Source organism: Strongylocentrotus purpuratus, unplaced genomic scaffold, assembly GCF_000002235.5.
Source record: "Strongylocentrotus purpuratus isolate Spur 01 unplaced genomic scaffold, Spur_5.0 spur5_scaffold_13, whole genome shotgun sequence".
In the NCBI taxonomy this organism is placed as follows: Eukaryota; Metazoa; Echinodermata; class Echinoidea; order Camarodonta; family Strongylocentrotidae; genus Strongylocentrotus; species Strongylocentrotus purpuratus.
The window spans coordinates 20552295-20563640 of NW_022145598.1; positions in this window are offsets into that span (position 1 = coordinate 20552295).

Below are 11346 nucleotides of genomic sequence, written 5' to 3' on the forward strand. Positions count from 1 at the left end.
GCGTTACGATTTTCCTCACTACCGTCACTTCGTGAAAATAGGGACGAATTGTTATATAAAAGAAAGATACATTGTCGAATCATCATATTTCATCTAACTTTATAACATTATATGCAGATGAAGGACTGCTATTGTAAGTAAAATGCTTGAAAATATGACAGTCCCACAATAGTTCTTATAAAATAGATGAGCAAATGTATTAAGAAGAATGGACAAATAATTGAAAGCATATGTAAAAAAAAAAAGACGATGACGGTGATAATGATGCTTATATTATATAACTTTCCGACTAGCTTTTACTCTATACAAGCCCAGAAAATGTTTTCTTTTCTATGTAAAGGGGAACATGCATTATATTTTTCCTGATTTGACGAATAACTTTGGCTGATCTGCTGGAATGTCCGATATGAAGGCTGTCTTGACCACTAGATGTCATCGTTAAAATTAATATATATATCGTGTCAAAAACGTAAAGGTCAGTACTTCGAATTTGACATATTACGAAGAACAACATGTTCATTCCTTCCTTGAATGATGTGTATAGGTATGGATCTTTGAAATATCTGGGAAACAGTTTTTATTCTCATTTCTGCAGAAAGACTTTTTCTAAAAACATTTTGGAATCTGTAATAAAAGGTAAAACCTTCTTTTGACTGCGTTGGCCCTTTTTTAAAACGATTTCATCATACCAAACACGAGTACATTGAAAGACAGCCGATGCGAGCTCGGTTATCACTAAAGCCATCAGGGTTTTTATTTCAATCTTTGACCTAGTTAAGGTGAAAGGCTAGCGACACTGAATATTCTGCTGGTCAATAATTTTCACCTGTAGGAGACGTCACAAAATCTGAAAATTCGTAGGCCTACTGTTTTATTTTTTTTGATTTAATTAATTAATTAATTTATTTATTACTATTATTATTTTTTTTTATTATTTATTTATTTATTTATTTATTTATTTTTTATTTATTATTATTATTATTATTATTATTTTTTTTTTTTGGGGGGGGGGGGGGGGGGAGGTGGTCATGTCTTGTATTAACTTCCAGACCCAACAATTTAGCGAGAGAGTGAATATTTTGAGATTTCTTTTATGTTACCAGCCGCTATAAAATGTAGCAATTTTTTTGTGTACAGCATTTCGTTATAATTTATTTCTCGAAAATATCTTGTTAAATCTGACACTACATTATCGCTATACAAGAACCCACCATAAATATATAATTATAACTATTATTGGGCAAGATATAAAAAGGAATAGAGAACCCAGTCGCTGTCCAAATACGAGGATCTGGTCACCCGAGTAATGAGTATTAGAAATTCCCATTTTTTAATTTTTTTTTTTTTTTTGGGGGGGGGGGAGAGGGGAGGGGGGGGGGGTACTGCCCCTTTCCTGCACGCCCATTCGAACAGCACAAAACAATAACCAGTTACGCCTGCAGAGAGGACGGAAACTCTGCCAATTGAAGGGTAAATGTGGAACATCATAAGATTTAGAATGATGTACCACAACATCTTACAAATTCAATACAAGAATTGATAAGAATTCATTCGGCTTCAGGAAATATCTACTCTATAGAACGAGAGCTGATCGACAACCTGAAATATAACAACCCTAAAAAGAGAAGAAAAAGCCCCTAACAACAGCAACAACAATCACAATTTTTTTTTTAAAATATGGACTAACAGGAGCGGGATTTATTTTGCAATTAAGCGAGAATTATATACATTTTCTTGTTTAAGTTTGTCAATTATATCAGGAATTATTTTCTTTAATTATTATGATAATTATCATCTCTTCTGCATGTTCTTCTTCTCTATCCTACTCTGGCGATTTTTCTCCCATATATTTTTGAAAATTGATTTTACTCTAAATTTCATATAATCATTAGCTTCATCAGCTTTTATTATTTACACATTTACCAAAAAGAAAAATGAAAGTACAAACAGCTGCAACTGGACTAAAAAGGAAAAGTGGACGGCGGTATCGAAAATTGGTCGAAGAGAGAGAGAGAGAGAGAGAGAGAGAGAGAGAGAGAGAGAGAGAGAGAGGGAGAGAGAGAGAGAGGAAGAGAGGGAGAGAGGGAGAGAAAGAGATAGAGATTGAGGGAGAGAGAGAGAGAGAGAGAGAGGGAGAGAGAGAGATGGAGAGAGAGAGAGATGGAGAGAGAGAGAAGTTTATACGGAGGTCAAGGACAAATAAGATCGTTTGAATGAGAGAAAAAAGTACAGTACGAAAGAACAAGGTGAACTTGAGAAAGGGGCGGATGAGTGTAACAGAGAAGAGGAGAATGTTAGAAGAAGAAGAGGAATACAGAGGAGGAGGGAGGTGATGATGAGGATGATGAGGATGATTGGGAGCAGGATGAGAGGAGGAGGGCGACAACGGAAGTGGAGGAGAAGGGAATTAGGTAGGGAAGACAGATACAAAAAGTGATGCATGTATAAGGAGAGAAGAAGAGGATATGACAAAAAAACCGATAAGGAGGGAGAGTCGAATGAAGGATATAGGAATGAGGAGGAGGAGAAGTAGAAGGAGAAGGGCAATAATGGGGGTGGGGGGGGGGGGGCTGGGGAAGGAGAAGGGGGAGAAACTATACTTTTTATGCCGATATATTTCACCGAATGAAATTGAAAATAGGCGATTCAGCAATCTGCCCTACATTTTTATTGCCGAAATCAATATCAGCCACGCCCTTGTTTTCCCAACTCGGCCACCTTTATGACCATTTGGTTGCACTTTTTTCATCATTTATTTTTCTCCTAACACTATACGAGTTCATGAACTTTTATTTTCACTTTTATTCTGTCCATCACTTCAAAAAATAATAATTAAATCGACCACTGCCTATACAAACATGATAAATATAACGGTGTATGTAATATGAAATAGATTCGTTCCAATATTTGCTTTTGCGTGTGAACTTCATGCCATCGATAAAAAAGTGCAGTATTGATTGGGCTTCGGAAAACAATAGGATGGCTGCGTTAAGAAGGTGGTGTTATAATGGAATGGCCCGTCCATGAACCAACGAGAGATAGTAGATGATCACGCCCAAGGTACAGGCTGGAGTTGGTACCAGGCAGACATAGTGGAACCGGTTGGGTGTGACGAGAAACGATCATCTTTTTGTTCACCGCGACACCTTTTATATTCGTACCCTTCCCCTCGTGCTCCGTTTTTGCCAGTTCGTCCCCATTTAGATATTTCTGTTTTCTTAATTTAATTTCGCTATTGATACACGTGTTGCTTCCAGTCTTGTCATCCCCATGCCCTACCTCCCCTCCTCCTTCTTTACCCCTTCCTCCCACTACCCCCGTGCTCTTTTCCTATTGAACACGTTGCCTCTGTCCATTTCTCTCTGTGTCGCACCAAGTAATTTTTTTAATCTCCAATATTCATATAAGAAATGATTAGGATGTCGTTTTTATTGCAAATAAATCATTTTCTTCTTAACTGCCATTGTCATTGTCAATAGTATCCTCATTGTCATTGTCATTGTCTTATCATTGTCATGATAGCCGTCCTTTCCATTTCATCTCGAATATGTTTTACTTTTCTATTCGTCACTTAATAAGTCAATATATCTCCTTATTAAGTTTACTCCTGTGTCAATAATAACCTACTTGATTCTGTAAAATGAAATCAATCACTAAAAATACATAACTTTTTGAAAATAACAAAGCATTTCAATAGCGTTTTCTGTCAGAAAGGGGGTCTGGATTTTTTGACGACACCGTAAAACTAATTATAAATTTTCTGCCTGTCCGTTACACCAATCACCCCCTCCCCGCCAGGTGCTCCTAAATACAAAAAAATAATCGTCAATCACTTTCTCCATTTAATAGCGTAGATGGGGGTGGGGTACAGGGGAAAGTGCCATGGACATGGACAAAAAAGGGCAATAACGCTTTGGATTTTTACCTATCACACCACCTTTATGGAAAAAACGGATCTCGGTAGTCAATACCTTAACAAGTTTCGGAGGCTGTTCATCACATTCGCTGGTTATTATTACCTATAGGTATTTTGTTGGGCGGGGCAGGGCAAGGGTTTCCGAGGAAGTGGTAGTTGGAATAACGTTGCTTCTACTTGAATGTACTCACATTTATTTTTTTCTATTGACGATTAAATATCTCTGTTCATAATTATAACATAATTTATGATAATCCGTTACCATTCATGGGAATTTTACAACTTTCATTATAATTATGTATATATGTTTTACGGAGAATAAGATGGACTGAATTCCAACCTGAAGTAAGTTTAATTTGCATATTACAGTGTAAGGATGCCATGAAGAAATATTACATTATCGACTTAATTACAAAGGAGCTAAGGGCATGAAATTGCTTGTAAATTATATTGAGATATTTAAGTAAAATTTCGTTTGAATTACGGTCCCAAATAAAATGGCTACGCCCAACATACCCACAAGCACCACTGTCTCCCAATCTCCACTCTGTTTAACATTCACTTTTCAATACCATACGACCTTTCGTGCAAAAGCTTGAACTCTATTTATCACATAATTGATATATATAGACATCCATCAAATACCTGTGTACCACAGCCACGCGGTGACGTATATACATAATATTCCATCTATCTCTTTGATATAATAATTCCATTGATCAATAGTTGATATGCGCGAGAAGGAGTGAGTGCACTTATTTGGGCCGTGAGCTTATCGAATTTTGACGGGTAGCCCCTTCCATCTAGGTGTTACTCCCAAAGTTGAAAAATATTGTTTTCAGAATGGGACAACTTCATAACGTGCGTGTCAACATGTTGCCAGCCCTCTAATCATTTTGGTTTTGGTTGCAGTGATCTATTTGTATTTGTGGGGGTGGGGGGGGGGGGGGGGGGGGAGAAGTAACATGCCCGCGTCCAGATTCCGGATTAAGTTTCCTGCAAGGAGGGGTGGAGGGGGGGGGGGGGGTCGTGGAATCAAATTAGGGGGAAATTAGAAAGAACGGTTCCTATAATTTTCCTCTTTTTCTTTAAACGACGAGGAAGGGGCAGCCCCCTCGTGAAATAATATTAACAAGTTTATTACAGGTTTTGTCTGCATTTCACGACCACACACACACACATACAACAAAAAACAAAAAACTAAATCAAAAATTAAAATAAAATCGGCGACATCACCTCTTGCCCTATACAAACTTCGCACCCCGCGTTCCAAGGTTTCCCCTTTCCATACTTCAAGACAAAGATTCGTGTCAGGCTAAATGATTTTGCACTCTTTGGGGTCCATACAAATATCAAGAAATGCTTAACAATTCAAATTTAAGCCATTCAATTAATTTCCGCCTCATGGCTGCTATTCTGAATGTTTTTTAAAAATATCTTTTTGATAAAAAGGCATATAAAATATAAAAATATGATTTCTTTTACCTTGAAAAAGTGCACAGTATATAAAAAGCAGCCATCCCAGATAAAAAAGCATACAAAATACAAAAATATGATTTTTCTGTTTTACCTTGAAAAAGTACACAGTATTTAAAAAGCAGCCACCCCAGATAAAAAAGCATAAAAAATTCAAAAATATGATTTTTCTGTTTTACCTTGACAAAGTACACAATATATAAAAAGCGGCCAAACCGAGACTCTGTTCAAATACAATATGTTATTTTATTTATTGTAATATATGAGTTACACGATGGCGCCGGTTGCTAAGACATAAAACAAGAAAACAAACACAGACTGTCTTCTCTGAAAACATCTTTATATGCACTTCATGAAATTTGTAGAGCTTGAAATTTTAAATTTTCCCGTGAGAACGTACTTGCCCTTCAAAATTTTCTCAATTATTCCTTCTTTTTATGTTCGGGTTGGGCAACATGGTGCGTTAATGTCGTGACATACACAGCATAATCTATGTTATCAAAAGCCTTTTTTTGTTTCATCGCAAACAACAAAATGTGTTGGAGGGGCGACATGCATTGTTATCATTCATCAAAATTGGTCGTAGCTACTTAAGCATTGTATTGCTTATTCACATATCGTTGCAATAGTAATTATGTCTTTAAAGTTACAATTTCTAATATGATAATTCACTATACAATTTATGAAGCGATTTTGGTAATTTCATTTTGTTAATGTCTTAATGGGTGTATCAACGATTTTCATTAATAAATAAAATAGCGGTCAATTTTGGAGTTGAAATGTTTCATAAACATTTCTATATTTATTATAGAAGTTGCTTAGACTAAATACTTCTCCGTTGGAACTGAAGTTAAGTGTTCTTTGTATATATTTCTACCATAATCAACTTAAATTTTAATGATATAAAAATGATTCCAAGCTATATAATGAAACTAAGATGTAATAAAATTACAAGGAATCACAGACATGGTATAATGACGTATATTAATGTATTTAATTCTCTGTTTGATAAATAATATAAATTATGCATTAATAACAAAATCTGAAAAGAAATATACCAACTGATATTTCCAAATGGATTGATATCTAATTCTATGTAGAACCTATTTAAGACTATACGATATATTATTCTATAATTTTAATTCCTTTTCCTCTTTTAAAAACGCGTTCTTGTACAAATTCATTTTACAAGTTTTTTGGGTATTATATACATGTACATTTTCGGCCGGTTGGCCGCGAATGAACTTTCCCCCAATAAAGCATTTATACTGCTTGACTGCAGAACATCAAGACATAAATACAAATACAAAAACAACGGCAAAGTGTAAAAACATAATCAATTATCGACTAGAAATTTGATAAAGAAGATTTTCTGAAAAAGCAAAACATCCCCAGAGGCTAGCTACTGCAAATTTCTTGTATACATTTCACGGTAATAGATCAAGTTAGGAGATACAAGATACACGGTCGAAAAATAAATACTATTTCTCCCCGAGGATAAAATATATTCAAGCTTCTATCTTAAAGCAAGCACTGTATAAATTATGTAATACTATACGCAGAAAGAGTTATATCAAGTCGACTGATAAGAAAGGGCGATATTCTCGTGCCTTCAGCAATGTATACAATTTCTCCTTAGTCAACAAACTCGCTTTATTCAAACCCGTAATCAATCTATAAATTAAAGAAAGCAAGCATCACAAAGATGAAGAAATTGCATGCATGTCCGTTCGGTGTCCAAATTAAAGACGTGCAGCTTGAAATCGATGCGAAAATGCAAAGCGAGTTGGCCAGCATGTAAAATAATATTATTTCTTGGTCATGCCGAGTGCTAACCAGGCCGCTAGGAGCGGCGGCGCCGAGGTATTGATCACTGTCTGTAGGGCGCACTCCTTCAAATATTGCTGTTATCTTAGTATGATTTATAATGTGAGATGGAGCGATATCTGTGGATGAATATATGGATGCTTTCTATTTGGTTGATATAGGTTGGTGATGAAAAACTGATACCATAAGCACTACCATAGAGTATGCATGCAATTTCGACATTGTAACTTTCGGCGGAGTCAAGATGAGTTGCGTATAATATTAGATTATTATAAATTGACTCTTGATTTCTACTTACTTTATTTGATTGATTTGATTTAATTTATGTTTTTTTCATATAGGTTCTGCATAATAATACGTACATCAGCAATTGTGTGAACCTGAATGTTGAATGCGGATAATTTTTTTAGAATTTATTGCCATTTATCACAGTATCCATTAAGCGGAAAATATGAAAAAAGAAATATTAAAATGGTGAATATGCTACATTCCATCCTTTAGTGAATAGAACGAATAAATTGTGGTTAATGTTAGATAAAAATAAACAGAGAAAAGGAAGGAGGGAAGAAAAAAAAATCGAAAAACGTACTTCTTGTTTCATTTTACAGCACGTTAGATATGTATGGCGGTTGGGAAAAAAGAACAATAACTATGTCGCAATCACTGTTATTGAAATGACACGATTGATGTGATATTATATTAAATTACTTGCATTACGTGATCATTTCTACTTTTTCTACTCTTCCCGTCAAAAAGAATATCCCTCACAAGTGTGTACTTTATAAGTTATTTTCTTCTCATTTAATAACAATAATAAGTTTTCAATAGTGACTCGGTAAAATTATTAAAGGTTGATGAACAATTGCTTAATCTTTTTAATAAAATGTTACTTATTTTATTCGTTCTACTTTACAAACCCTCTGACATGCAAACAATCCTGAAAAAATTCTCAAACCACAAAGATAACGATTTTCTTTGAAGGAGTCACTGTGCAACAACCTCTAACAGTGATTTAGTAAATTGGTAACATTGTTCAGCACCACTATCTCTCATCTGAACCAGTAAATTCTTCCAACCACTTTTGAATTTCCCCAACCGTTTTTCCATATAAAAAAGACATAAAACAGGCTATTAAAAATCTGTCAACACTTAAATGTCTGGAGTAGTATGTAGAGGCATTGTATTGCTTTGTGACGATTTACATTTACCTAAAATATTTAATTGGAATAATATAGTTGGGAGAATTAAGGAATCGATCAGATTTGTTTTTCCCAATTCAATAATTTAATAATGGTCGGACCATTATTAAATTATGAAATTGGGAAAACGGACTCCGTTTTCACTCAAATTTTCAGATTATCTTTAACTGTACATCTAGCATTGAAGTCATTACCTTAGCACCACTATTGCTCATCTGAACAATGTTACCAAGTCCCTTTTAATTAACCACAAAGAGGGGGGGGGGGGTATTATAATCAAAGCCATTACGATAGGCCCCAACATACAACTAAACATACAATTCCACACTAGGCTCACACGACTTATATATATTTCAATCAAGATTCTTTGTAATAGGCCAAATGCTATTCTGTATCAGAGGTTTGCCGGTAAAAGAAATTATATTTTATTGGTGAAAGATAAATTTGAAATTGAATTTTCATATTTCATATTTTATTTTTTCATATTTCATATGATATATTTCATATTTCATATGAAATTGCGAAAGAATGATTAAGAATGACATGGATAGCAAAAATAATATAACAAAAACAACAACCAACCATCCACCTAAATAAACAATGACACAACCCTCGTTGATTCCATGATAACCAAGCATAATAATGCAAATATCTTCTTATCAAAAGGAAAAATCTTAACATTACGTTTGTGTAATGGAAGGAGATTGCTGTTTTGTACATTGTCGACAAGTTACAAATAACATATCAAATCTCTCTGCAAAACAGTACATTGTTTTGCATAACTCGTTGTATGACATTAATCATGTTTACCGTTTGCGACTTTCGTATATTATTGTGATAATGCCAGAAAGTGAATTTATAATAATTATTAACAACCTGCAAGCCACAATGCGCTTGAAACATTGTTATATAATATATGCAATAGTCGACGTTTGATAGGAGAATGAAAAAGAAGATGGGACCTTTTTTAAAATGAATAATTTGATAGAATCCGTAAATAACTATATGTTTTATTTGCCCCGCGTGGCCGATAACTTGATCAAGCCTTGTGCTAATTTTCTAACTAATGTCTTTTCATTTTTTGTCATACTTTCTACTTGCACTATTAAAACGTGATCATTATCTGTTCAATTATCGCTGAATCGTCAATAAAGCGTCATTACACACAACAACAAAGAGAGAGAGAGAGAGAGAGAGAGAGAGAGAGAGAGAAAGTAAAACAGATGATAAAAACATCGAAGGAAAAAACGATTATAAAAAGTATGCCAATCTTATTTTTAATTTGAATCTTAGTAGCTCGAATAGAAAATATCAATGACAATGCTAAAAATGGGTAATTTATTTAATAATAATAATAATAGTGGGTTCTTGTATAGCGCTCATGTCAGTCAGATTTGACCCTCCTGGCGCTCCCGATTATTACCCTGGCTTTAGCACGGCTGCCATACGGCGCTCTAGCATTTCAAGGAATAAATTCCTACCAGGTACCCATTTACTTCACCTGGGTGGAGTGTGGCAAATGTAGATCAATGTCTTGCCAAAGGACATTAGTGCGGCGGCGGGACTCGAACCGCGAACCTTGTGATCGACAGTCCGGCGACGTATCCACTCGACCACAACACCTCTTTTTAAGTCCTTATCAACGAGATTTGAAAATGGATAATATATAGCTACAAAATAATGATTCAAATAGATCTTTTGAATTCAATACTCGTCTTATCATTTCATTTTATCTGGACGGACACATTTCTCAGTATAGTGAACCATAATATTACAAATAAAAATAGAGTTGTTAAAATTGTTTGTTTTATGAATTTTCTAAGACCTGGAAGCTTAAATTATTTTTTCTACATCGCACACTAGCACAAAATTATATTTTAATATTAAAAATGAAAGATAAGTAATTATTGATTAAACGATGTATTCTATTTATCTAAATGCGTCGTCTTTTCCGTGTAATTTCTGTATCCATCTCAACACAATGAAGATGGAGGTTTGTTGAAGCCGGAAGATGAGATGAACTGATGTGAGTTCTCGTTGATGAATCTGACGACGACGACGATGAGGACGACGACGAATTCGACGTCGGAGAAAGGAGATGGAGAATAGCCCACATCATAAGACCGTAATCCTGACGAACGTGCGGAACCAGGTGAACCTGTTCGAGTGTCTCTCCAATCATCGCCGGGATCGGCCGGGGGAACAAATCATCGGAGTCCCGCTCTTGCCCACTGGCGATGATGTTCTCGCCCGCCTCAGGCGCTGGAATTTCACCTGCCCCACGCTCTGGCGGCGATGGTCTCCTGTTTTTGCTCATGCCTTCGTTGAATCTGGCAATGTCTCAGCGTGATTGTTTTAAGGTGTTTTCTTTACAGTCTAATTTGACACACTGGGTTTCAATGTCTGTAGACTTAGATCTTCCGCTGAAACTATTGCTTCATTAAATATATATAATTCGAATAAGCAATTTATTAATCATAAAATATATGTTATATGACAGTTTCATTTAGAAATCTGCTTAGTCGCATACTGCATTGCCGCGGTAACCATTCTTCACGTTGCTCGAAAACTCGGGTTATGCATTCAAATCACTCAGAAAATGACAATGTCAGGTCTCAAAGCTCGTCATGATTATTTTTTGAAATATTTTATGAGTTCCTTTACTTTTTGATTTTCGTAAACACCGGCAAACGACTTCAAATCAGTCATCAAACACTGGCAAAGACCAAGCAATAATGTCACCCGTTGCTGTAGCATTCTAGCAATTTCGCGATGGTTCAGAGATTACAATGTCTAGTAGAGCCAAGACTTGTGAAAAATAAATTACAAAAAACCGATGACCACTGTGAGCACTGACCACTGCGATCGATAGCACTAGAAGACGTAGATTCAATTTTGAACGGTAAATCGCCAAATAACAAGAACATT